This window comes from Bufo bufo, chromosome 10 (assembly GCF_905171765.1).
Source record: "Bufo bufo chromosome 10, aBufBuf1.1, whole genome shotgun sequence".
NCBI classification, from domain to species: domain Eukaryota; kingdom Metazoa; phylum Chordata; class Amphibia; order Anura; family Bufonidae; genus Bufo; species Bufo bufo.
The window spans coordinates 64931734-64955550 of NC_053398.1; the positions used below are offsets into that span (position 1 = coordinate 64931734).

General features: G+C 45.9%; 8 non-coding genes across 8 annotated transcripts; all 8 read left to right on the forward strand.

Annotated features, from left to right (window-relative positions):
• Positions 1-14540: 14540 nt before the first annotated feature.
• LOC120981253 lies at positions 14541-14613 on the forward strand. The gene has a single exon (XR_005774666.1). It is a non-coding gene; the product is annotated as a small nucleolar RNA SNORD26 (small nucleolar RNA).
• Positions 14614-14984: 371 nt separating this feature from the next.
• On the forward strand, positions 14985-15053 carry LOC120981250. The gene has a single exon (XR_005774663.1). It is a non-coding gene; the product is annotated as a small nucleolar RNA SNORD27 (small nucleolar RNA).
• Positions 15054-15874: 821 nt separating this feature from the next.
• On the forward strand, positions 15875-15955 carry LOC120981246. Its single transcript, XR_005774659.1, has one exon. It is a non-coding gene; the product is annotated as a small nucleolar RNA SNORD28 (small nucleolar RNA).
• A 314-nt stretch (positions 15956-16269) lies between these two features.
• On the forward strand, positions 16270-16397 carry LOC120981268. The gene has a single exon (XR_005774680.1). It is a non-coding gene; the product is annotated as a small nucleolar RNA SNORD22 (small nucleolar RNA).
• Positions 16398-17037: 640 nt separating this feature from the next.
• LOC120981260 lies at positions 17038-17105 on the forward strand. Its single transcript, XR_005774672.1, has one exon. It is a non-coding gene; the product is annotated as a small nucleolar RNA SNORD31 (small nucleolar RNA).
• Positions 17106-17234: 129 nt separating this feature from the next.
• Positions 17235-17300, forward strand: LOC120981243. Its single transcript, XR_005774656.1, has one exon. It is a non-coding gene; the product is annotated as a small nucleolar RNA SNORD29 (small nucleolar RNA).
• Positions 17301-18427: 1127 nt separating this feature from the next.
• Positions 18428-18501, forward strand: LOC120981256. The gene has a single exon (XR_005774669.1). It is a non-coding gene; the product is annotated as a small nucleolar RNA SNORD30 (small nucleolar RNA).
• Positions 18502-20032: 1531 nt separating this feature from the next.
• LOC120981264 lies at positions 20033-20102 on the forward strand. The gene has a single exon (XR_005774676.1). It is a non-coding gene; the product is annotated as a small nucleolar RNA SNORD31 (small nucleolar RNA).
• Positions 20103-23817: the final 3715 nt, after the last annotated feature.

Below are 23817 nucleotides of genomic sequence, written 5' to 3' on the forward strand. Positions count from 1 at the left end.
TTTTGAGAGGTCATTCTTCAGGTCTAGAGGCCTATCAGAACAAGTCATTGGGACTCTCCTAGCTAGTAGGAAAAAAGTCACCTCCGAAATTTATCTGAGGGTATGGAAAACCTTCCTTTGGTTTGCAGGTCCAGGCTTAGACTTGAGCTCACCCAACATCCCGTTAATTTTAAACTTTTTACAGGAAGGCCTTAACAAAAAGCTTAAACCCAGCATTCTCAAGGTACAGGTCTCGGCACTGAGTGTCCTGTTTGACTTTCGCTTGGCTACTCATCCTTGGGTCAAAAGGTTCATTAAAGGATCCTCTAGACTATGTCCTATAGTTAAATCTAAGTCAGCCCCATGGGACCTTAACCTGGTTCTTTCTGCTCTAACCAAGGCTCCGTTTGAGCCTCTGGGGGACATCCCCTTAAAGATGCTGTCCTATAAGACCGTATTTTTAGTGGCCATTACATCTGCCAGACAAGTAGGAGAGCTATCCGCTTTGTCCTCTTCCCCACCATATACTCAGATTATAGAGGATAGAATTGTTTTCAAACCGGATCCTGCATTCCTGCCCAAAGTAGTGTCGGTATTCCATAAGTCTCAGGAAATAGTTCTCCCTTCATTTTGTCAGGACCCAAAGAATGAAGGAGAAAGATCCTTTCATGCTTTAGATGTTAGAAGGTGTGTCTGTGCATATTTAGAGTCTACGAAGGGCCTTAGAAAAACCCTGCAGCTCTTTGTTCAGTTTCAGGGTCAGAATAGGGGCTCGAAAGTTACAAGCCGTACCTTAGCCAGATGGATCAAGAGAGCGATAGGTCTGGCATATTCACTATCAGATTTTTCAGCCCATTCCACCAGGGCAGTAGCCTCTTCCTGGGCAGAAAAAGGGTGTGCTACCATCGAACAAATCTGTAGGGCTGCAACGTGGAGTTCCCCCTCTGTTTTACAAGCACTATAGGTTGGACCTTTCATCTGTGCAGGATATGTCAGAAAGGTGCTGCAGGCTGTAGTCCCTCCCTAATAGTTGTCTAGTCTCTCACAGGTGCTGTCATGGGGCGTAATGGAAATACTTCAATTACTCTTACCAGTAATATGTTTTCCATGAGCCCATGACAGCACCTACATAATTTTTGCGTATGTATATTGCAAAAAAAAAAAAGAGAAATCTATTCTTTAGTATTGTGCCAAAGAGGAGGTATGCCTGGCATATATTTGGTGCAGAGTTTTTTTCTGGTATGTTTTCTCGCTTGTGTTTTTAGTTTTCACTATATATAGGTGTATTGCTGGTCCCAGGAATCTTGTCAAATACTGAGCAGTGGAAGGCAAAGGACCAATTTAAAGATCTGGGAAGTTCCTGTCCGGAAGGGGGATGATCTCTCACAGGTGCTGTCATGGGCTCATGGAAAACATATTACCGGTAAGAGTAATTGAAGTATTTTCAGCTCAACTGGGAGGAGCCTGCCGGCGTCTCCTTCTCCCAGGCTGGAGTGCTGGCCAATTGCAGTGCTCAGCTCTTAGCCTGAGGTTTTTTTCTCCCAGGCTGAGCTGAGCACTGCGATTGGCCAGCACTACAGCCTGGGAGAAGGAGACGCCAGCAGGCTCCTCCCAGTTGAGCTAAAAATCTGAAGAGAATGGAGCGGCACTCAGGGATAATAAGTGCAGGGAGATCCCTGGGTGCCGCTCATGTCTGAATGCTTAGTTTAGATTTTTTTTTATTGTAGTTAAAGGTCCTCTTTTAAAAAAAATCGAGAGGGGTCAACTGTAGCCTTCAAAAAGTATAAAGAGATTTTATGTAAGGGGTAATCAGCCAAAATACACAATATAATACAGGTGTCCAAAGAAAGTAACTCCAAAAGAACCTTAAAACATTCGTCAGATACATGAATGAAAAACAAGCTCAGACCATGCATGGCCCCTAAACAATAGCAACAGGGTGTTGGTCGCTGTGGCTTAAAGGTGTTATCTTACATGAGTAAGTGATTATCATGCAGAAAAAAACAATATTGCTTATCGGTAATAGTTTTTCTCGATAACCATGACGGCACCCCATGCGACTCAGGACCTCCCACCTGGACAGGAAACCGGAGAAGATAAAAGGTTCACACCCCCACCAAGCCCCAGTGGAAGAAATAAATTGTACTCCGTATAGAGCTGTGGTAGGAATTCCTAACATTCAAGGCACATACACGCGTATTACATCATATATGTATATAAATATATACACAAAGAAAAAAAATTCACTCTATACATTTTTTTTTTGGGAAGGGAATTTTAAGGGGGTGCTATCATGGGTATCGAGAAAAACTATTACCGGTAAGCAATATTGTTTCCCCTCACCCATGACGGCACCCCATGCGAGATAGACTATAAATTGGAATTTAGGGAGGGATCATAGCTTGAAGAACCCTCTTACCGAAGGATGCATCTGAGTGAAGCTGCAGTCTATAGTGTTTAAGGAATGTATGCGGGGAACTCCATGTGGCTGCTCTACAAATCTGCGCCAAGGAGGCATCCGCCCTTTCTACCCAGGAGGTGGAGACTGCCCTAGTAGAGTGGGCCCCAAAGCCTGATGGAGGGGAAAGCCCCAAGGAAACATAAGCTTTTACTATAGCCTTTTTAATCCATCTAGAAATGACAGCAGAGGATACTTTACGTCCTTTGTTTTTTTCCCAAAAACTGGATCAGAAAATTCTCATCCAGCCTCCAAGAAGACGTTGCCTTTAGATATGCTATCAGGCACCTTCTAACATCTAGACAGTGGAATTTTTGTTCTGAGCTGTTAGAAGGATTCTGAAAAAAAAGAAGGTAATACAATATCCTGATTTCTGTGGAAGTCTGAAACTACCTTAGGCAGGAAAGATGGCAAGGGTCTAATAATTACTTGATGATGTGGAGAGAAACTGATAAAGAAGATCGCGGCACTCAGCGGAGTAGAAACAATGTTGCTGCTTTATTAGGAAACTTCTTTGAAAGATAGTGCATGGAGGATCCTGGGGCGGACACACTGTAGCAAGCGGCGACGGCCGCTATGCACGTCATCGCGCAGGCCTGCGCTTTATAGGGGAGGACTCAGACAGCCGGCACCATCAGCTACAGCTGTGCGCCCGTAGATCTGTGACGTGGGTTAAAAACATGACCAGCGTGGACAAATACAGACACAAAAGCTGGGAGACACATAAGGAGATATAATAGAATACAAATTGTGTAGCAATGCCCATGAGGTTTGGGCGCATGGCTACAAACTCATGCATATATGACAGGAAAGGTTAGATATAGCAATGTAGATTCGAGTGCAATTACGCATACTATGATCTATATATGAGTCATGTCCGAGCTAAATACATGCAAAGAGCAGGTGCAGGAGGCCAAATCCGGCTGCTAACCCCCCTAAAATGAACACATCCCATTTACCTATGTAAAAACGTTTACAAGGGCAAAAGACTACATATACCACATAGGGTGTGCGGCAGTTAATAAATTCACGTACAACGTGTTTAGTTCCCCCCTATCTGCAAGTCCTTACTACAGGTATTGAGTGTACAGAAAGAGCAATGGCCACATCTGTGATTCCCTCTGGGTTTCTTAAGCTAGGTCTCTTCTGGGGGCGTATTGAACACGCTCCTGACCAGCTTATCCTTAATTGTGGGGCACCTTCTAAATGTGACTAAAGGTCGTTCATTCGCAAGGTTGCTATGAGAAGAGTCCCCCTTCAATAAATCCCAATTTTGATTAATAGTCTGCCTAATTACATCAGCGGCGGGACTATACTGGAAGGAAAAGGCGAAGCGCGAGGATGTGGCATTTGTTCTCTTTTCCATGAGCAAGGTATTACGGTCCAGCTAGGCGGCCCTGCACAGGGCTGCTGAGATACTTCTCGATGGATAACCCCTATCCAGGAGCCTACCACTGAGTTCTCTGGCCTGCTTGTGGAAACCCGCATCGGTGTCGTTTATCCTACGTAAACAGACAAATTGTCCGTACGGGACTGCCCGCTTTACCGATGGCGGATGGAAACTGGTCTGGTGGAGGAGTGAGTTAGTCGCCGTGGGCTTACGATAGCCACTGGTGTGTACAGCGCCCTCTTTTATAGTGATGTGCACGTCCAGAAAATCAAGAGACACACCACCAAAATTGATGGTGAATTTCATATTCATCCGGTTACGTGCGTTGAGGTAGTCAACAAATGCATTGCAGGACTCCTCACTCCCCGACCAGACCAGAAAAACATCATCCACATACCTTAAAAACAAGTGAATGTGCCGCAGGAAGGGGTTATCCACCGAGAAGATGTAAGTCTCTTCAAATACCGCCAGGTACAGGTTAGGAAATGTGCATGAGACAGGTGTGCCCATTGCGGTACCTAGTACCTGGCGGTACCACTGTCCGTCAAACTGAAAAACATTATTAGTGAGGACAGGGTCTAGTGCTTCATGGACAAAGTTTTTAAATACCACATCCTTGTCGCTCCTGCTAAGGACCTGGCTGACTGCCCGAAGTCCTAAATCATGGGGGATTCTAGTGTATAAGCTTTCGACGTCCAAGGACACTAGGTTAAACTCGCTCCGCCACTCAAGGGATCTGAGTGCCCAGAGGAAGTCACCCGTGTCCTTTAGGTACGTCGGGGTACTAGCTAGCAATGGTCTAAGGAGCCAGTCGATATAGCCAGACAAAGGCTCAGTCACTGACCCGATCCCGGCAATGATGGGGCGGCATGGGGGTCGGGTCAGTGATTTGTGAATTTTTGGCACAAAGTACCATATAGGGATTTTTGGGAAGTCAGGGATGAGTCGGTCTTTCATACTTTTGGATAAAAATCCCATCAATATGTACTGGTTTATAAGTGTGAAAAGCTTGGGCGAGATCCCGGGTACGGGGTCTCCCCTGAGCTTTAGATACACTGTACTGTTTCCCAATTGCCTATGTGCTTCTTCTTGGTAATACTCCCTGGGCATCAGGACCACATTCCCTCCCTTGTCGGCCGGCTTAATTACGATGTTATTCCTGTTTATTTAGCCACAAGAGAGCGCTAGGTTTGAAGGTGCCGCGGGATACGCCAGCGCACTCATTTCTCTCAGCACTCGCTTGTGGAACAGATCTACCGCCGAGCCGGCCGACATGGGAGGAAGGAATGTGGACCTGAAGCCCCCTGTATACTTGTTAAGCTGGCCTTGATTGCCCAAAGGCTCTTCTGGCTCCATATTGGACAGAAAAGGAATGCAAGCTATCTCCTCCTCACTGAATCTACCTCGTAGATGGAAGTCGGTTTGGGACATGGTGGCTGGGACCTCTCCCGGTAAGGGGGTAGGACCCTGTATGCGGGTCTCTGCAAACAGCTTTTTAAGGTACAGCTTGCGAACCGACAAGAATAAATCAATCTCAAAATTCACAAGGCTGAACTGCTCAGGTAGGCTGTATCCCAACCCCCGATTGAGGAGTGGGATACAGCCAAGAGGCAGTTCTAAGCCTGTCAGATTTACTACTATGTCCTTAGTAGGTGCATTAGGGATTCGTTGCTCATTTGTTACTGTCGCCAAGAAACCTGGCGCTTCCTTCTCGTGGACTTGCGGGTCTCTCTGGGTTTTTCTTGAGCGTCTGCCACGCCCCCCTCTCGTGCCTTTTCTAAAGGGGATGGTTCGTCACCCGAATTGGCTCCATTTCCTTCGGATTGGCTTGACTCAGAGTCAGTAGCCCAAAAGTTATGGCGTCCTCGGCGTGGCATGCATTTGGGGCGGATCCTTTTTTTTGCCCCAGTCAAATACACGATCCAGTTCATAATCATTTTTATCCCTGATGAACTTATTGCCTGCGTGGTTAGTAGCTTTTTATTTAGCCTCGTTTCAAAATTCGCAAACTGCGACTCTAGAAGTCTTTTTTGGAGCTCCTCTCGTGCCTTGCTTAGCTCTTCTGTGACGGGGGAACTAAACACGTTGTACGTGAATTTATTAACTGCCGCGCACCCTATGTGGTATATGTAGTCTTTTGCCCTTGTAAACGTTTTTACATAGGTAAAACGATCCGCCCCCTATTTGAACGCATCCACGAACATGTCGGCTCTATACGGTCGGGCAGAGGCAGCCCGCGTCTCATTGACCACGTCTGCACCGCCCACGATGCCCATCCGCGCTGTCTCTCCTTTGCGGGGGTAGAGCATGTCCGACCCATCCCCAGGGGGGGTGATCAGCACTGCCTGCTCCTGCAGAGGGAGGCAAGGTGGATTATGCAAACTGGAGCGATGGGAGCGGCAGGGTTGAATGACAAAAACGATATGTCAGTGTTCATTTTAGGGGGGTTAGCAGCCGGATTTGGCCTCCTGCACCTGCACTTTGCATGTATTTAGCTCGGACATGACTCATATATAGATCATAGTATGCGTAATTGCACTCGAATCTACATTGCTATATCTAACCATGCGCCCAAACCTCATGGGCATTGCTACACAATTTGTATTCTATTATATCTCCTTATGTGTCTCCCAGCTTTTGTGTCTGTACAGGGAGTGCAGAATTATTAGGCAAGTTGTATTTTTGAGGATTAATTTTATTATTGAACAACAACCATGTTCTCAATGAACCCAAAAAACTCATTAATATCAAAGCTGAATATTTTTGGAAGTAGTTTTTAGTTTGCTTTTAGTTTTAGCTATTTTAGGGGGATATCTGTGTGTGCAGGTGACTATTACTGTGCATAATTATTAGGCAACTTAACAAAAAACAAATATATACCCATTTCAATTATTTATTTTTACCAGTGAAACCAATATAACATCTCAACATTCACAAATATACATTTCTGACATTCAAAAACAAAACAAAAACAAATCAGTGACCAATATAGCCACCTTTCTTTGCAAGGACACTCAAAAGCCTGCCATCCATGGATTCTGTCAGTGTTTTGATCTGTTCACCATCAACATTGCGTGCAGCAGCAACCACAGCCTCCCAGACACTGTTCAGAGAGGTGTACTGTTTTCCCTCCTTGTAAATCTCACATTTGATGATGGACCACAGGTTCTCAATGGGGTTCAGATCAGGTGAACAAGGAGGCCATGTCATTAGATTTTCTTCTTTTATACCCTTTCTTGCCAGCCACGCTGTGGAGTACTTGGACGCGTGTGATGGAGCATTGTCCTGCATGAAAATCATGTTTTTCTTGAAGGATGCAGACTTCTTCCTGTACCACTGCTTGAAGAAGGTGTCTTCCAGAAACTGGCAGTAGGACTGGGAGTTGAGCTTGACTCCATCCTCAACCCGAAAAGGCCCCACAAGCTCATCTTTGATGATACCAGCCCAAACCAGTACTCCACCTCCACCTTGCTGGCGTCTGAGTCGGACTGGAGCTCTCTGCCCTTTACCAATCCAGCCACGGGGCCATCCATCTGGCCCATCAAGACTCACTCTCATTTCATCAGTCCATAAAACCTTAGAAAAATCAGTCTTGAGATATTTCTTGGCCCAGTCTTGACGTTTCAGCTTGTGTGTCTTGTTCAGTGGTGGTCGTCTTTCAGCCTTTCTTACCTTGGCCATGTCTCTGAGTATTGCACACCTTGTGCTTTTGGGCACTCCAGTGATGTTGCAGCTCTGAAATATGGCCAAACTGGTGGCAAGTGGCATCTTGGCAGCTGCACGCTTGACTTTTCTCAGTTCATGGGCAGGTATTTTGCGCCTTGGTTTTTCCACACGCTTCTTGCGACCCTGTTGACTATTTTGAATGAAACGCTTGATTGTTCGATGATCACGCTTCAGAAGCTTTGCAATTTTAAGAGTGCTGCATCCCTCTGCAAGATATCTCACTATTTTTGACTTTTCTGAGCCTGTCAAGTCCTTCTTTTGACCCATTTTGCCAAAGGAAAGGAAGTTGCCTAATAATTATGCACACCTAATATAGGGTGTTGATGTCATTAGACCACACCCCTTCTCATTACAGAGATGCACATCACCTAATATGCTTAATTGACAGTAGGCTTTCGAGCCTATACAGCTTGGAGTAAGACAACATGCATAAAGAGGATGATGTGGTCAAAATACTCATTTGCCTAATAATTCTGCACGCAGTGTATTTGTCCACGCTGGTCATGTTTTTAACCCACGTCACAGATCTACAGGCGCACAGCTGTAGCTGATGGTGCCGGCTGCTCTGAGTCCTCCCCTATAAAGCGCAGGCCTGCGCGATGACGTGCATAGCGGCCAGAAGAAGCGCGATCCCGCGAGCGAAACGGCCGTCGCCGCTTGCTACAGTGTGTCCGCCCCAGGATCTTCCATGCACTATCTTTCAAAGAAGTTTCCTAATAAAGCAGCAACATTGTTTCTACTCCGGTGAGTGCCGCGATCTTCTTTATCAGTTTCTCTCCACATCATGAACTATTGACCTAGCCTCTACTTCGCTGAGCACCACGTTACGGAGTACACCTAACCACAGCAGCGGTTTCTCATTATCAAAGGCTATACCAGTGAAGGCAGTGCTGCCTTATTTCATTTATCTTACACGTATTATCTAATAATTACTTGGTTCTCTTGAATCGTAGTATAGGGAGGAAAGGCCGAAAAGGCCGAAAAGGCTTGTATCTCTGAGACCCTTCTCGCAGAGGTGATAGCTAGAAGAAAGGCTGTTTTTATGGAGAGAATGTCAATCGGGAGATCAGACAGAGGCTCAAAAGGTTCTTGGGAAAAAGCTGACAATTCCCTATTTAGGTCCCATGGAGGGGATAGGGGTCTTAGGGAAGGATGGAGTCTGGCAGCTGCTGACAGGAAGCGCTTGATCCAAGGATGGACCGCTAGTTTGTAGTAAAAAAAAATAGCTCAATGCTGCTACTTGAACTCTTAAGGTAGATGCCTTGAGTCCCTTATCTAAACCTGCCTGCAGGAAGTCAAGGATCTTTGGGATTTCAGGAGGAATGAAAGGATCTGGACTGGATCCTAAAAAGGAGGAAAATATTTTCCAGACCCTGTTATACTTCCTAGCTGTTGTTACCTTCCTGCTACCTAACAAGGTTGAGACTACTCTATCGGAAAGGCCTCTCCCTAACCAGATTTCCCTGTCAATTTCCAAGCTGCCAGCTGGAGAATCTCTGGATTGGGGTGAAGGCTGGACCCTGGGAGAGCAGATCCTCCCTTGTAGGAATGATCCAAGGAGGACCCGTTGTCAGGCTTATCAGGCGATACGCTAATCGGCGAATCAGTGACTGCGGTGCGGTGGGTTGGGCGCTAACTGACGCTAAACTACCTAACCAAGGGGCCTAAACTATCCTAAAACTATAAATCAATACCAGTGAAAAAAAAAAAGTGACAGTTTACACTGATCACTTTTTTTCCCTTTCACTAGGTGATTGACAAGGGCGATCAAGGGGTTAATTGGGGTGATGGAGGGTGATCTGGGGTGTTGGTGGGTACTCACAGTGATGTGTGCTCCTCTGCTGGAACCAACTGACGAAAAGGACCAGTAGAGGAGCAGAGAAGCCATTTAACACATATTTATAAATATAATGTGTTAGATGGCTTCTGATTAGATTTTTTGAAAATCATCAACCTGCCAGCGACGATCATTGGCTGGCAGGCTGATGACGAACTTGTCTTTTAAATTTTGCCGGCCCGCGATGCGCATGCACGGGCCGGCTTTGCCCGTAATCTCGCGTCTCGCGAGAGGACGCACCGGCGCGTCCACCCAGAGTAACAGGACCGCCGCAAAGACGCAATCCTGCGTACGGCGGTCCTGAGCAGGTTATGCACTTCAATAGTTTGCAAATAGCGCAAAAATAATCTGAATATAGAAATTTCTAAAATCCCTGCTGTATTACATAATGAAATAATATAAAAAAACAGGCTCTAATATAAAGAGAGGAACCAGTTTATGGGTCAATATTGTGTAATAATGCAAATGTATACCTCAGATCAAAAAGAGGGACATTTAAAGGGATTATGTCACCTCTTTTTACCCTATAGAGATGCGGACATGCACGGCTAGATTGCCACTAGCATGTCCGCAATATACCTGTCCCATATCTCTGAGTGGTTTTATTCAGTGTAAAAAAATGATTTTATATATATATATGTAAATCAGCCTGGTAAGGAGCTAACCGTTCTAGAGCCCAGCACCGCCTGTAACCAGGAATCTCCTCCTTGCTCATGAAGTCAGATCGCCGTAATCTTGCGGTGTGCGAGCTCAGGCAGTTCCTTCCCTGAGGCTGATGCCAGCACAGGGAAGGAACACTATGCCGACACTACATCACGAGATTACGGCGATCTGACTTTGTGAGCAAGGAGGAGATTCCTGGTTACAGGCGGTGCTGGGCTCCAGAACGGTTAGCTCCTTACCAGGCTGATTTACATATATATAAAATCATTTTTTTACACTCAATAAAACCACTCAGAGATATGGGACAGGTATATTGCGGACATGCTAGTGGCAATCTAGCCGTGCATGTCCGCATCTCTTTAGGGTAAAAAGAGGTGACAGAAAAGGAGAAAAGAGGCGTTAAAAATAGGGACTGTCCCTCCATAAGAGGGACAATGGGGGGGGTCTGTCCTAGGCCATATGAGTAATGAACATGACATCACTGACCTAGGAAAAGTAGAGCGAAGGCTGCGGTGCCTTCTCATCCAGCGGCCGATCAGCGGGGGTCCCATGTGTCAGAGCCCACTGATCACATACAGATGACCTATCCAGAGGATAAGTCATCAAATCTTATGTATACATCAAAATGTTGGTCACTAAGGCCCAAAACTGTTTTTTACTAAGGAGTAAAAATTCTGTTCAAAAGCCTTTTATTCAACCCAGGCCTACAATTCAATGCTTGTAGTATGATGAACATTGGGCAAATCACATCCGATACGGCAGAGACGTTTTGTTGCGCCTACACGAAATGTAATAAAGCTTATTGAAAAAAGGGGAAAAAAAGCGCATGAAGGCGCATGCCCACATTCCCGTCACGCCTCGCCTGTGCTATAAAAGAGCCCGCTCTCTTACAATTGGCCGTTTCCTGCGCCTGACTTCCTGAGATGGTGAGTTGTAATCCGGCGGCATCCTCGGTCTAGGCCGCGCGCCACGTGCTGGTGGTCGGTGTGTCCCACAGGGGGTCGCTCTGCTAATATAGCGTGTATCTGTTCTCTGCCGGGGGGGGGATCACGTTGGACGCGCACGTGTCAGGCAGTCTGATCGTGTGCTCCTCGTCTAGGATGAGACTATTCACAGACCTGTTCTGAGACCTGTGAGGAAGCCGAAGTCTCTGAGTCACGTGCCCTGATCTCCCCCCGCAGCTCCACACTTGTTTCTTAGGAAAGATGTCTTCAAGATGCTAATGCGCTTTATTGACTTTCCTAGGTGCCGCTCTTTCTCGGACAGGTCGGTAAGTGTGTATTGCTCTATTTCTAAATGACTTGGCTTAGTGGGTATGTTTCCTTCACACATGGTCTGCTCTTCCTGTAAAGGGTTAAAGGGCTATTCCGGGCTCAAGCTACTGATATACTCGGGCTAGGTCATCAGATTGCAGGCTCTGCATAAAACTGAATGGAAAATGGGCTGAAACTTGTAGGCAAACCTTTAGTTTAGAGTAAACCTGCCTTTTAGTGTTCACACGGAGTTTGGAAATCTGCTTCAGCCCAGAATCTATGTGTTTAAAGGGAATCTGTCACCTGCTTTTACCATTTTAAGCTGTCACCATCGCCATGTTCACTAAAGTACCTTATTTCCAGCAGTCGTCTTTATTTCGTTTTGTCCTTTTGATAAAAAAGCCCTTTTTATGATATGCTGATGAGGCTCCAAGATGCCCAGAAGGGTGTTTTTTTTATTTTTTTCCCCCTCCGGTGCCCAGTGACTCCCCCTGCAGTGCCCAGCCCGCCTTAATTTGAATCCCAAGAACGCATCCTGATATAACCTCCCACAGCCCCGGCAAACGGTTCTGCCCCCATGTCATCGTCTACCTTCTAGAAATGCCCCGTCCTTCTTCCTGTCGGCGGCCAGAAAACTCACGCAGGGGCAGTATCGCCTGTGCGATCAAGCTCCTGGGAGCAACGGCCTCAAAAGTCTCACTGGGCATGCGCCGAGCCCAGTGATGTAATCTGAGCGCTGTTGACCTTAGGAGGTTGATGATCGCGCAGGCCGCAAGTTTTCTGGCTGCCGACAGGAAGGACGGGGCATTTCTAGAAGGTAGACTATGACGTGGGGAGGGGGCGGAACAGTTTGCCGGGGCTGTGGGAGGTTATATCAGGATCAGGAGGCGTTCTTGGGATTCAAATTAAGGCGTGCTGGGCACTGCAGGGGGGCATCACTGGGCACCGGAGAGGAAAAAAACACCCCTCTGGGCACCTTGGAGCCTCATCAGCATATCATAAAAAGGGCTTTTATATCAAAAGGATGAAACTAAATAAAGTAAGACTGCTGGAAATAAGGTACTTTAGTGAACATGGTGACAGCCTAAAATGGTAAAAGCAGGTGACAGATTCCCTTTAATACACAGCTGCATTTTCAGCTCATGGCTTTTCAGACACATGGATTGTTTTTTTGATGCTTGTTAGTTTCAATGGGAGATTCAGTGAGGGTTCTGCCTTAAAGGGAGTCATCCACCTCCATATGGCCATATACAGTGCTCTTACATTGGCCTATAGCACACCTATACATGAATGTAATGGTACCTTGTTTTTCCAGCTTCTGCAAGTCTAAAGAAAATATCAGTTTAATTCATATGCAAATGAGCGCTCGCCAGTGCCCAGGAGCGGCGTTCACTGTGTTGGAGCCAAGGCTGCTCTGCCTTTTTTTTTTTTTTTTTTTTTTTCCCATTGTTTGCCTGCCCTCCTATTCTCTTGCGTCATCCTTCGGACCGGCCGAGATCCTGTGCACTGCAATGCCCATTGTTGGCACAGCATTGCTTTAACTACTGCACACATGCTGGCAAACGGCGCAAAACCAGCGGCAATGTGGTGTTTGCTGGTGCATTCGCAGTAGTCAGTGATGTGCCCACAATGGGCATCGCAGTGCGCATGCTCCGGCGAGGCAGTGCATGGGATCTCAGCCGAACCGAAGGATGACGCAAGAGAATAGGAGGGCGGGAAAACAATGAAAAAAAGGCAGAGCAGCCTTGGCTCCAACACGGTGAATGCCACCCTGGGCACTGGCGAGCGCTCATTTGCATATGAATTAAACTGATATTTTCTTTAGACTTGCAGAAGCTGGAAGAACAAAGGTACCATTCATGTATAGGCGTGCTAGAGGACAATGTAATCACTGTATATGGCCATGTGGTGGTGACAGACTCCCTTTAAAGAGGACCTTTCATGGGTTTCTGTAGTGAGAAATATCTGTACCTGCTGATGCCACCACCTGTTTTTTTTTATAGTTTTTTTTTTTTTTTTTATGACCCCTGCAAATTTTGTGCTCCAGTGTGCTGTCTAATTGCAGAGCGTCAGGCAGGTAGGATAAAAACCTCCCTGGCTGTAGCGCTCTGCTGCGATTGGACAGTGCTACAGCCAAGGGAGAAGGAGATGCCCACAGAGACTGTCTCCTCCCCATTGCTCCGATGCTCAGTATTGGCATACGGAGTGTGAAATTTTCAGGGGGCCATAATGGAGCGCTAGTTAAAAAAAAACCAGGCAGGGTGGTGGCATCAGTAGGTGGTACCCAGCAGGTACAGATATTTATCTCACTTACTACAAACCCATGAAAGGTCCTCTTTTTAAGATAGGATGTGCTGCTGCTTTATTTTACTTTTTCCACCCATGTGGAATATGCAGTGAGGACTCTCCGGAAGAGAACATCACACCAGTGCCATCTACTGGAAGTAGCTGTGCCCTTCCACCTGCAGTAAGAGCATGTGCTACCTCCCATTGAAACAAATAGCATGCTGGATAGTGTTTTTGGTCATGAATTCCACTTGGAGAGCAGTGCCAAAAACCACTGAACAGACCTAGGAGTAGGATCTCCTGAGGCAGCTACTGATGTGGGATTCTCTTGAATGGATCATCTGTATGGCCAGTGGCAGCATGGCTCTATTAAAGAGACTGGTATTGTCCTGGTTCCCTGCACAGTACATGGCCCAGAGAACTGTGACAAATCAGTGATGGAGCCACACTGCTTGGTTAGCATTCTGGCCCAGTTTGAGGCTTCCAGCCGCTGGAGGCACAGATTACAAGCTGTATTGCTATGTAAGCCGTGGAGCCACTCTTGGGGCTTAACACGACTGCATGGTTACCGTAACTTTGTGGACTGCAAACAGTGGTCCGCAAAACCTGGTTACCAGCCATGTGAACTCCATCATGGGTGCAGACCCATTCACTTGAATGGGTCCAATCCAGAAGATATGGAACTGGATAAGACATGTCCTATCTTCTGCAGTGCAAAGGCATGAATTGGAATCCTGTCCATGCCTCTCCACTGCAGGAGATGGATATTACATATCTTGCCATAACCTGTGGATCACAGACCAATTTGAGTTAAGGGGTCCACACTGCAGCGTGGAGTTCACACAGCAACCATACAGTCATCTGAATGGGCCATTGATCTGTAAAGGAGTCCTTCACTAATTGCATACTCAGATGCTGTATTTCTGCCGGGTCTGTTCTGTACACGAGCCACAAAGATGATAACCACTTGAACTCTCTCTTTCTGAGCTCACAGTGGAGATAACCTCACTGGCTGAGTGGCTGTTATACTTAATCTTGTGTGAAGTGAGAACTCTCTAATGGTCTTGGATCAGTACAGGACTACCAAGCATGGGTTCTCAATACTCTAGCTTGTCCCTGACATAGGCCTGGCCACATTTGATCTTGGTGATAAGACCTCCTGATTGGAGCAATGAAGTGCTCTAGTACTCCTGCAGCTACCATAGTAAATTAGCTGAATGGAGCTAAACAATGTCTGAGTAGGCAGTGTGAAATAACCCATTGCTTGTGTACTAGTGGCTATAATTGTTTTTTTTTTTTTTTTGTAGTGCCTCCCTACATACGGCCTGAGGATGTTGGATGACTACTGTTGCAGGTGAGTTGCCAGCGATGTAACTTGGGTGAATTGTGCCTCATCACTGATGAATTATCTTGACAAGCATATGGCTGACTTGTAAATGATGCCACTTTAATTCTGAGATGAGCTGTGGTTTCTTGGTGTGCCTTGTTCTCTGGAGTGTTTATATTAACAGGGTTTTCTCCCCCCAGGCTTCCTTTAGAGCCTCAGCCTTTTAAACCATGTTTCATACCAAAAGGTAAATACTCCTAAAAATGTCACTGACCGTAAATGATTCCATCCTGTATTTTCATCAGCTGTCAGCTGCTTGCCTTAAAGAGGACCTTTCATTACAATAAAAAATCTAAACTAAGCATACAGACATGGAGAGCGGCATCTAGGGATCTCCCTGCACTTACTATCATCCCTGGGCGCCGCTCCGGTATCTTCAGATTTTCGGCTCAACCGGGAGGAGCCTGCTCTTCTCCTGGGCGTCTCCTTCTCCCAGGCTGAAGTGCAGGCCAATCGCAGCACTCAGCTCATAACCGGAGTTGTTTGTTTTTTTTTTTTATTTTATTTTCTTCTCCCAGGCTGAGCTGAGTGCTGTGATTGGCCTGCACTTCAGCCTGGGAGGAGACGCCCAGGAGAAGAGCAGGCTCCTCCCGGTTGAGCCAAAAATCTGAAGATGCCGGGAGAACGGAGCGGCGCCCAGGGATAATAAGTGCAGGGAGATCCCTGGATGCCACTCCATCTGTATGCTTAGTTTAGATTTTTTTTATTGTAATGAAGGGTCCTCTTTAAGGCCCTCACCTCTTCAGTAGTGAGTGCAGCTTGTATTACTGTCATCTCTAGGAGGCAATCGTATGTGTACATGGTGACTTGAGTTCTTAGTATTCCTAGGCTGTGCATTGTGTAGTTGCTTGTTTGGACTACATAGCTTTTTATGTTGTAGCAAAATACTGTATGCTCCATATGATGACTTCATGAAGTCTCGTTCGTCTGAACTGCTGTGAAGAACACTTAATAGCATGGTGGAGTTCTGATGGAGCTTAGATGCTGTAAATCTATATTTTTCAGTTATGTAGTCTAATGCTGGATTTGTTTTCTGCAGGGTCAACTTGGCTTTGGATGCTGTCCAGAAGCATGGTAAGGATAAATGGTGCCCAGCTGCAGATCTGCGGTCTGAAGGACTTATTCAGTTGTATACAGTTTTGTAGCATTTTAAAAACAAAGACCTGATCTGAGGTGCCTAGAAAATGCACTAATTCTGTTCTTGTTACAGATTTTGCCATTGGAAAGATTCTGTGGATTTCCTTGCCCTGGGTAAGTCTCTTTGCCTTAAAGCATTTATTTGCATTTTGCCCAAAATGATGATACATTCACGTGTCCGACCTTCTGTATGGTGCCAGAGCCTGAAAAAGGTGAACCCACTGGTACCATCTGTAGGAGAGGAAGGATGCATGTTCCAGCCGGAACAGTCTGACAAAGGTTGTCTTTGTGCTGCCACTCTAAATTCTAGAAGGCAGTTTTAGGCTACTTTCACACCTGCGTTCGGGGCTCCACTCGTGAGCTCCGTTTGAAGGGGCTCACAAGCGGCCCTGAACGCAGCCGTCCAGCCCTAATGCATTCTCAGTGGAGGCGGATCCGCTGAGAATGCATCCGTCTGCCAGCGCTCAGCCTCCACTCAGTGAGCGGACACCTGAACGCTGCTTGTAGCGTTCGGGTGTCCGCCTGGCCGTGCGGAGGCGAGCGGATCCGTCCAGACTTATAATGGAAGTCAATGGGGACGGATCCGCTTGAAGATGACACCATATGGCTCAATCTTCAAGCGGTTCTGTTCCCCATTGACTTTCAATGTAAAGTCTGAACGGATCTGCTCAGGCTACTCACACTTAGAAATTTTTCTAAGTTATAATACAAACGTCTGCATTATAGGAGCGGATCCGTCTGATGAAACGGACAGACCTGCTCCGAACGCTAGTGTGAAAGTAGCCTTAATAGCCTTTGCTTTGGCTGGCAGGAACTTGTCACTTGTCTACTAACTTTGTCTAACTTTGTCTTATTTTACAGGTTGGTGTGGGCATCTGGCTCAGGTAATTTGGTGTCATGTTGTTGACTGATTCTAGGTGTGATACTTGTGATGATCTTTACCGCCCCAGTCTGATATTCAGTGACTGATTGGTATATACTGAGTTTGTCAGGATAGCTTCTCAATGGTTTTAGGAGTATGTAGAATCCTAAACTTTTCTGTCCTTACAGGACTGCTGGTGAACATGGCGGACACTGCCACATACTAGGTGGGTAATGGCTTTGTACCAAGCACAAGCCTGCAATGATGAGTTTAACTAGCTCACTTTGATAGCACAGTGAAAAATTATGAACTTCTGAGCAGCATGTGTTCTCCTGTTTTTTATTTTTGCTTTTTTTTTTAAAGCAAAAGTCTAATTGTAGCCTCTCCTGCAGGGTAAAATTGTACTCAAGAATGAAATGACTATTAAAGCACCACAAGCATTCGACTGAACCTGTGTTCCGAAGATTTGTCATACTAGATTTCAGGTATGACCAACTGCCATTGTGGACATGTGCACATAATATGGAAGCAGGAAGTTTATTGACTAGTCATAACTACTGCCTAGATCTGATGCAGTGACTTGGACCAAGATAATCCATTCTTGGTAAAAATGTGCATTGCAAAGCAGGGACAAGCCTCCCTAGCATCACATTTGACACTAGGGAGGCTTGTGCCCTGCCTCTGACACCAGATGTTTTCATCCATGTATAAGGAGGAGCGGGGTAAGTAGATTACCTATGAGGGGGGGGGGGTTGGTCTGTTTTAGAACTTGGATAACCCCTTAGTGTTGATCTAGCCTTGAAAGATGACACTTTAGTGTTTGTGCAAGCACAAATTACTCTTTGCAACAGTGCAGGATACTTGCAACAGCTCATCCTAGTATCAAGTGAGGTGGAGCAGTTGTAATTACTCTGTGCTGCCTTTACAAAGACAATGCACTGAATTTTGAACCAGCATGAGTGCCAGGACCTCTTCAAACAGATTGGCAGTGGTGCCAGGAGTTGCAGACTGACCTGAGAACCCATCCTCAGGATGGGTTATCAGTATTAAGCACTGCATAATACCTTTACACTTGCATCTAACTTATGGGTAACAGTTACCTTAAGGGCTCATGCAGCTTGGATGTGGACCCATTCACTTAAATGAGGCTGCAAAAAAAGTGGACCGTGTACTGTCGGCATCCGTTGCTCTGTTCTGTGGCCCTGCAAAAAAACATCTGTTTTCCAGAAAATTGGCACTTCTATTATGGGTGGCCTGTTCCGCTACACATTGCAGAATGCACACTGGCAGCATCTGTTTTGCAGATCTGCAGTTTATGAACCACAAGATGGCATGCGGTTGTGTGCATGAGCCCTAATGCAGCTGTTAAGCAAATTGTATCAGTGCCTGAACTCTATAGCTATACAGTAATGAGTGGGTTATAATGTTGCTAGCAGGCCTCCCTCCAACTGGCATGATGAATCTTAATCTAATGGAATCTCGTTCGTCTGAATAGTACTGATGAGAATTGGTTTCTGATGGCTTGGAGGTAAAAAAAATGGCTCAAATGTTAACTTGTGATGTAGCTTGTAATGACTGAATATTGGTTTTCTTTCAGGCTTGAGATGGGGACTGTTGCAGTGGACAGGACTGCCTTGTTCTGGTAAGCAGGCTTCATCTGGTAACGGCATCTCTAGTTCTGAATAATCGCTAGTTTATCCAACTTGCATTTTTGTGTTCCCAGTTGCCATGAGTGTCAGGTTCCAAATGTTTAAAGCGGGCATCCTCAAACTGCAGCCCTCCAGCTGTTGTGAAACCAGCTCCCACAATGCCCTGCTGTAGGCTGCTCGGGCATGTTGGGAGTTGTAGTTTTTCAAAAGATGGAGGGCTGCAGTTTGATGCCTGATTTAAAGGATCACTAAACCATGAAAAAACCAAGCATAGCATGAAGTTTCTGCTTGGGTGTCTGCATTCTGTAGCAGTTTGCAGTTTGAACAGATCCTGCAGTATTTTACCACTAAAGTGTGTGAATTTCAAAATATGAAATTCGCTCATCTTTAATTACAAGTCTTAGTAAAATTTATTTTGGTACACTTCATACTTGGCAGTCCCTCTTGCAGGTTAACATACTGTTACCCAGCTTTTGTGGCACTCTATGCCACATTGTAGATCTCCCTGGCATTATTGCTCAACTTTTCTAGACTAATTGGTAGCAAATTATGTAATCCAGTGTGACTTGCAATTTGTAAATGGATTGATTATAGACTGTACACACGTCATGTAGCATTGTGGTGTAATCTGTAGCATCAGAAGTAGAGAAGGCAATGCTGCAGCCAGACTTTAATGGTCTGCAGTTGTAATATTGCAGAACAAAAAAAAATTCTTCCATTGGATTGTCTTAGTGGTCCTTTTTAAGCTCTTTATTCCATAAGTTAGTGACTGGTCACCCTTACTGTTACCTGCACTCTAACAGCTCTGCAAGGCAGAAGTCTGAATTGTGGCACCCTCCTGCCCTGACTGTCAGGTTTTTCTTGTTGGACATGGGAAAGAAACCTGACAATCATGGCTTATGTCTTGCCCTCCTCTCCCTTGTGTACTGTAATGGTACTCGACTGTAGCCCAGTGAACAATAGTGGATATGACCAGTTCCCTTTTTAATGTCTCTGAACAGTTTAAGGTGCCTTCTGTTCCCTACAAATGTTTTACTGAAGGCTATAGTTTAGCTCAATTGGCTATGAATGAGTCATTGGGACAATGAGGTTTGTGGAATGTGCTGATTGGGGGTACCATTTTAAGTATTTGACACTTGGAAACATCTGTCAGTTTTGTAGATTGGAGAGAATTCCAAGGGGGTCTCCAGTGATGAATCATCCACTATACCCTGAGCTGGCACTTGTGTTGGCTGTGACAAGGATCGTCGCTATCCTGAAGAGACCCCCTGATAGGATTTTGAGCTTGCTTAATCTTGAACTGTCTAATGTGTTTAATTTCTTTTTACAGGCTGTCATGTCAACACCTTGGTAAGTTTCAGTTCTAGCAGATCAACAAATCGGTAACCTGTAATGTTATAATATGCTCGGCTGTGATGATCTGTTATACCGCCCCAGTCTGATGTCTATGATTGAGTGGTAGTTCCTGAGCTTCTGCATAGATTGTGTTTTCATTTGTCTAAAGATGTCTTGGAGTAATGCGCTTTTTATTTTTTACAGTTTTCCTGATCCAGTGGTTAATTAATGATGCTTCTGGATTGACATCAGCCTTACATTTGACTGTCAAGCAACTGGAGACTGCACAATCTTAAAGGGTTCTGCTCCTCTTACTAGCCTGTGCATGTGCTGGGAGTAGCAAATGTATGCAGCTATTAATGTTTTAGTAAGCCAGTGATCTGATGTGCCTTGTGCAAGAAAGGGGTTTTGGCAACCCCCCCCCAGTCAGACCTGTAAAGAGAACTTGTTTCCTGGCTGTAGGCAACATTAATCACTGGTTGTGGCCCCAGTGTGTGCATTCTGTCCCACTGTAATTAAACTGATGCCATAGGAAGGTCCTGTGACCAGTTTCATACATTACGCTTTATAAGAGCAGTGCTTACAAGCACAAGATTACCTGCTAGTAAACCTAAATTGGTCATGTTACACAATCTGACACTGATGCCAAAGGCTTACAAATGCTGCTAGCTGCATGCATGTTCTGTTTCTATACACCTTCCTCATACAAAATTGACTTGTATAAGCTAATAAACCAGATCAGAATTGTGATTTTGTTTGAATTAAACTTTTTGGTAAGATGGTTAGTGGGCAGGTTTTAAGCCCCCTTTCACACGAGCAAGTCTTCAATCAGGGTGCGATGCATTTAGCTTCAGGACTGAATCCTGTCACATCTCTGTGCACATGAGCATACTTAACATTTCTGTTGTCATTGAAGAATTGCAACATATTCTATGGAACCAGAGCTGTGAATGCCCCCTATATCACTGAAGACATGGAGTGGGCAGTGCAGGCTGGCACAGTAGTGGTAGATTTTAACTATCCAAACAGGGAACATGGTTCTGCCTCTGCTGCAAAACAAATACATTTCTCAGCTTTTTGCAGGATAACTCTATGGGCCAGTTTGTAGAAGATTCTACGAGAGGCAAACTTCTAACAATGCAGTGCTTTAGCAAAATGTCATTGTCCATGAAAACTTTGGTAATAGACCACAAAATAATCCAAAAACTGTAAAAACTCAGCTTAGTAGGGCAGAAACACTTTTAAAAAAAAAAAGGTGAATTTCCCAGGGTTGAGTACTGCACTCCAGGACAGACTAGGAGGAACTCGCATAAGGACACTAATGCTAAATGGGAGTGCTTTAAATCTACTTTGTAGAAGTATAAAATGAATTCCTGGAGTTAACAAGTACAGGCAAATAAAATTAAACCCCACATGGCTTACATAGTGTAAAAGGGCAATAAATGACAGGGTTTTTAAGAGGACCTTTCATTACAATAAAAAAGCTAAACTAAGCATACAGACATGGAGAGTGGCGCCCAGGGATCTCCCTGCACTTATTATCCCTGGGCACCGCTCTGTTCTCCCGGAATCTTCAGATCTTCAGCTCAACTGGGAGGAGCCTGCTGGTGTCTCCTTCTCCCAGGCTGGAGTCCTGGCCAATTGCAGTGCTCAGCTCTTAGCCTGAGGTTTTTTCTCCCAAGCTGAGCACTGCAATTGGCCAGCACTACAGCCTGGGAGAAGGAGACACCAGCAGGCTCCTCCCAGTTGAGCCAAAAATCTGAAGAGAACGGAGCGGCACTCAGGGATAAGTCCAGGGAGATCCCTGGGTGCCTCTCTAATGTCTGTATGCTTAGTTTAGATTTTTATTTTAGTTAAAGGTCCTCTTTAAAAATAAAATAAAAATCTAGAGGGGGTTAACTGTAGCCTTCAAAAAGTATAAAGATTTTATGTAAGGGGTAATCAGCCAAAATACACTAATACAGGTGTCCAAAGAAGGTAACCCCAAAAGAACCCTGAAACATTCGTCAGATACGTGAATAACAAGCTCAGAACATGCATGGCTCCTAAACAATAGCAACAGGGTGTTGGTCGCTGGGGCTTAAAGGGGTTATCTTACATGAGTAAGTGGGGTTTATCATGCAGAAAAAGTTAGTTAATACAAGGCACTTACTAATGCATTATCATCCATATTGCACCCATGTCACTAGGTCCTCCCATCCAGCACAGGAAACCTGAGATGAGACAGGTTCACACCCCCTCCACATCTCAGTTCAGGTTTTCTGTACCCTGGATAAGGAGGTACCGAGGAAGCTCCTACCTTTTGGGTTCTCACACCAGGGTGCTGGGGAAGTCCGGGTCTACGTCACTGTGAAGGGACCTATCCCATGTGGCATGTCTCCTTGGGGAGCAGCTTGCTGAAGTCTGCCTCCCAGCATCAAGGGGAGCAGCTGTGGCTGTGTTCAGGTGGCATCTGGTGCAGCAGGGTGTCTGGTGTCCCTTATCCAAAATGGCGACCTGGGGATGCAGGACGGAGCCTCCGGCGTCATGACTTCACTTCTGGAGGGGAGGGCACCTTTGCTCGGTGGAATAGGCGTTTGGGCTTAGACTTAATAGGAGGCCAAGGTGCACTACCAATGGCAGCAGGAGAAGGCAACCAGCCCTACATTTCCGTGCACTGTGTAGGATCTGGTGTCTGGACATAATGTCTGAGCTGGGTGATTCAGGACGCGCCAATACCTTGAGGCCCACAAGTCTGGTATTGGGCCTGAGGAGTGGGAATCTTTATCTTCAAATGGTGAGAACTATGCTCTCCTAATGTTGGGTGTTTGCCTTGTTATAGGCAGCAAAAACGCCAAAGAAATCATCCTGCAAATCTAAGCATCAAGAATTTGGGGGATGTAGAGTAGCTTTACCTGCTGATATGTCAAGCGCATGTGGACAAATTGGTTATGGAAGAGTTGCACAATTTGTCCAAGTATTAAAGCTTTGGTGAGATCAGAAGTTAAAAGACCTTTCACCGGATTTTATTTGAGATAAGTACCTGTACTTCTGGGGTACTCCCCGGTGATGCTGCAACCCTGCCTGCTTTGTTAAAATAGCGCTCCTACGCCACGCTGATCAGGAGAAGTGGGGAGGAGATGCAGTCTTTCTCCATGGGGGTCTCCTTCCCTGGCAGTAGCGCTGTCCAATCACAGCGCAGAGCGTCACTGCCAGGGAGAATATCCCTCCCTGGCTGTGACGCTCTTTTGTGATTGGACAGCGCTACAGCCAGGGGAGAAGGAGATGCCCACAGCGACTGTGTCCTCCCCATTGGCTCCGATGCTCAGTATTTGCATACTGAGTGGGGGAAAATACCGGGGGACGTGGCGTAGGAGTGCTATTCAGCGAGGGGTACCCCGCAAGTATAGGTACTCAATAAAATCCAGTGCACGGTCCACTTTTTAAAGAGGACCTTTCATTACGATAAAAAAAAAAAAAAAATTAAGTATGTTGACCTGGAGAGTGGCGCCCAGGAATCTCCCTGCACTTACTAATATCCATGGGTGCCGCTCCGGTATCTTCAGATTTTCGGCTCAACCGGGAGGAGCCTGCTCTTGTCCTCCTGGGCGTCTCCTTCTCCCAGGCTGTAGCGCTGGCCAATCGCAGCGCTCAGCTCGTAGCCTGAGTTTTTTTTTCTCCCAGGCGATGCCAGCATTTCAGCCTGGGAGAAGGAGACGCCCAGGAGAACAAGAGCAGGCTCCTCCCAGTTGAGCCAAAAATCTGAAGATATCAGATCCTATACCGGGAGAACGGAGTGGCGCCCAGGTAAGTTCAGGGAGAGCCCTGTGCGCTGCTCTCCATGTCAGCATACTTAGTATAGATTTTTTTTATTGT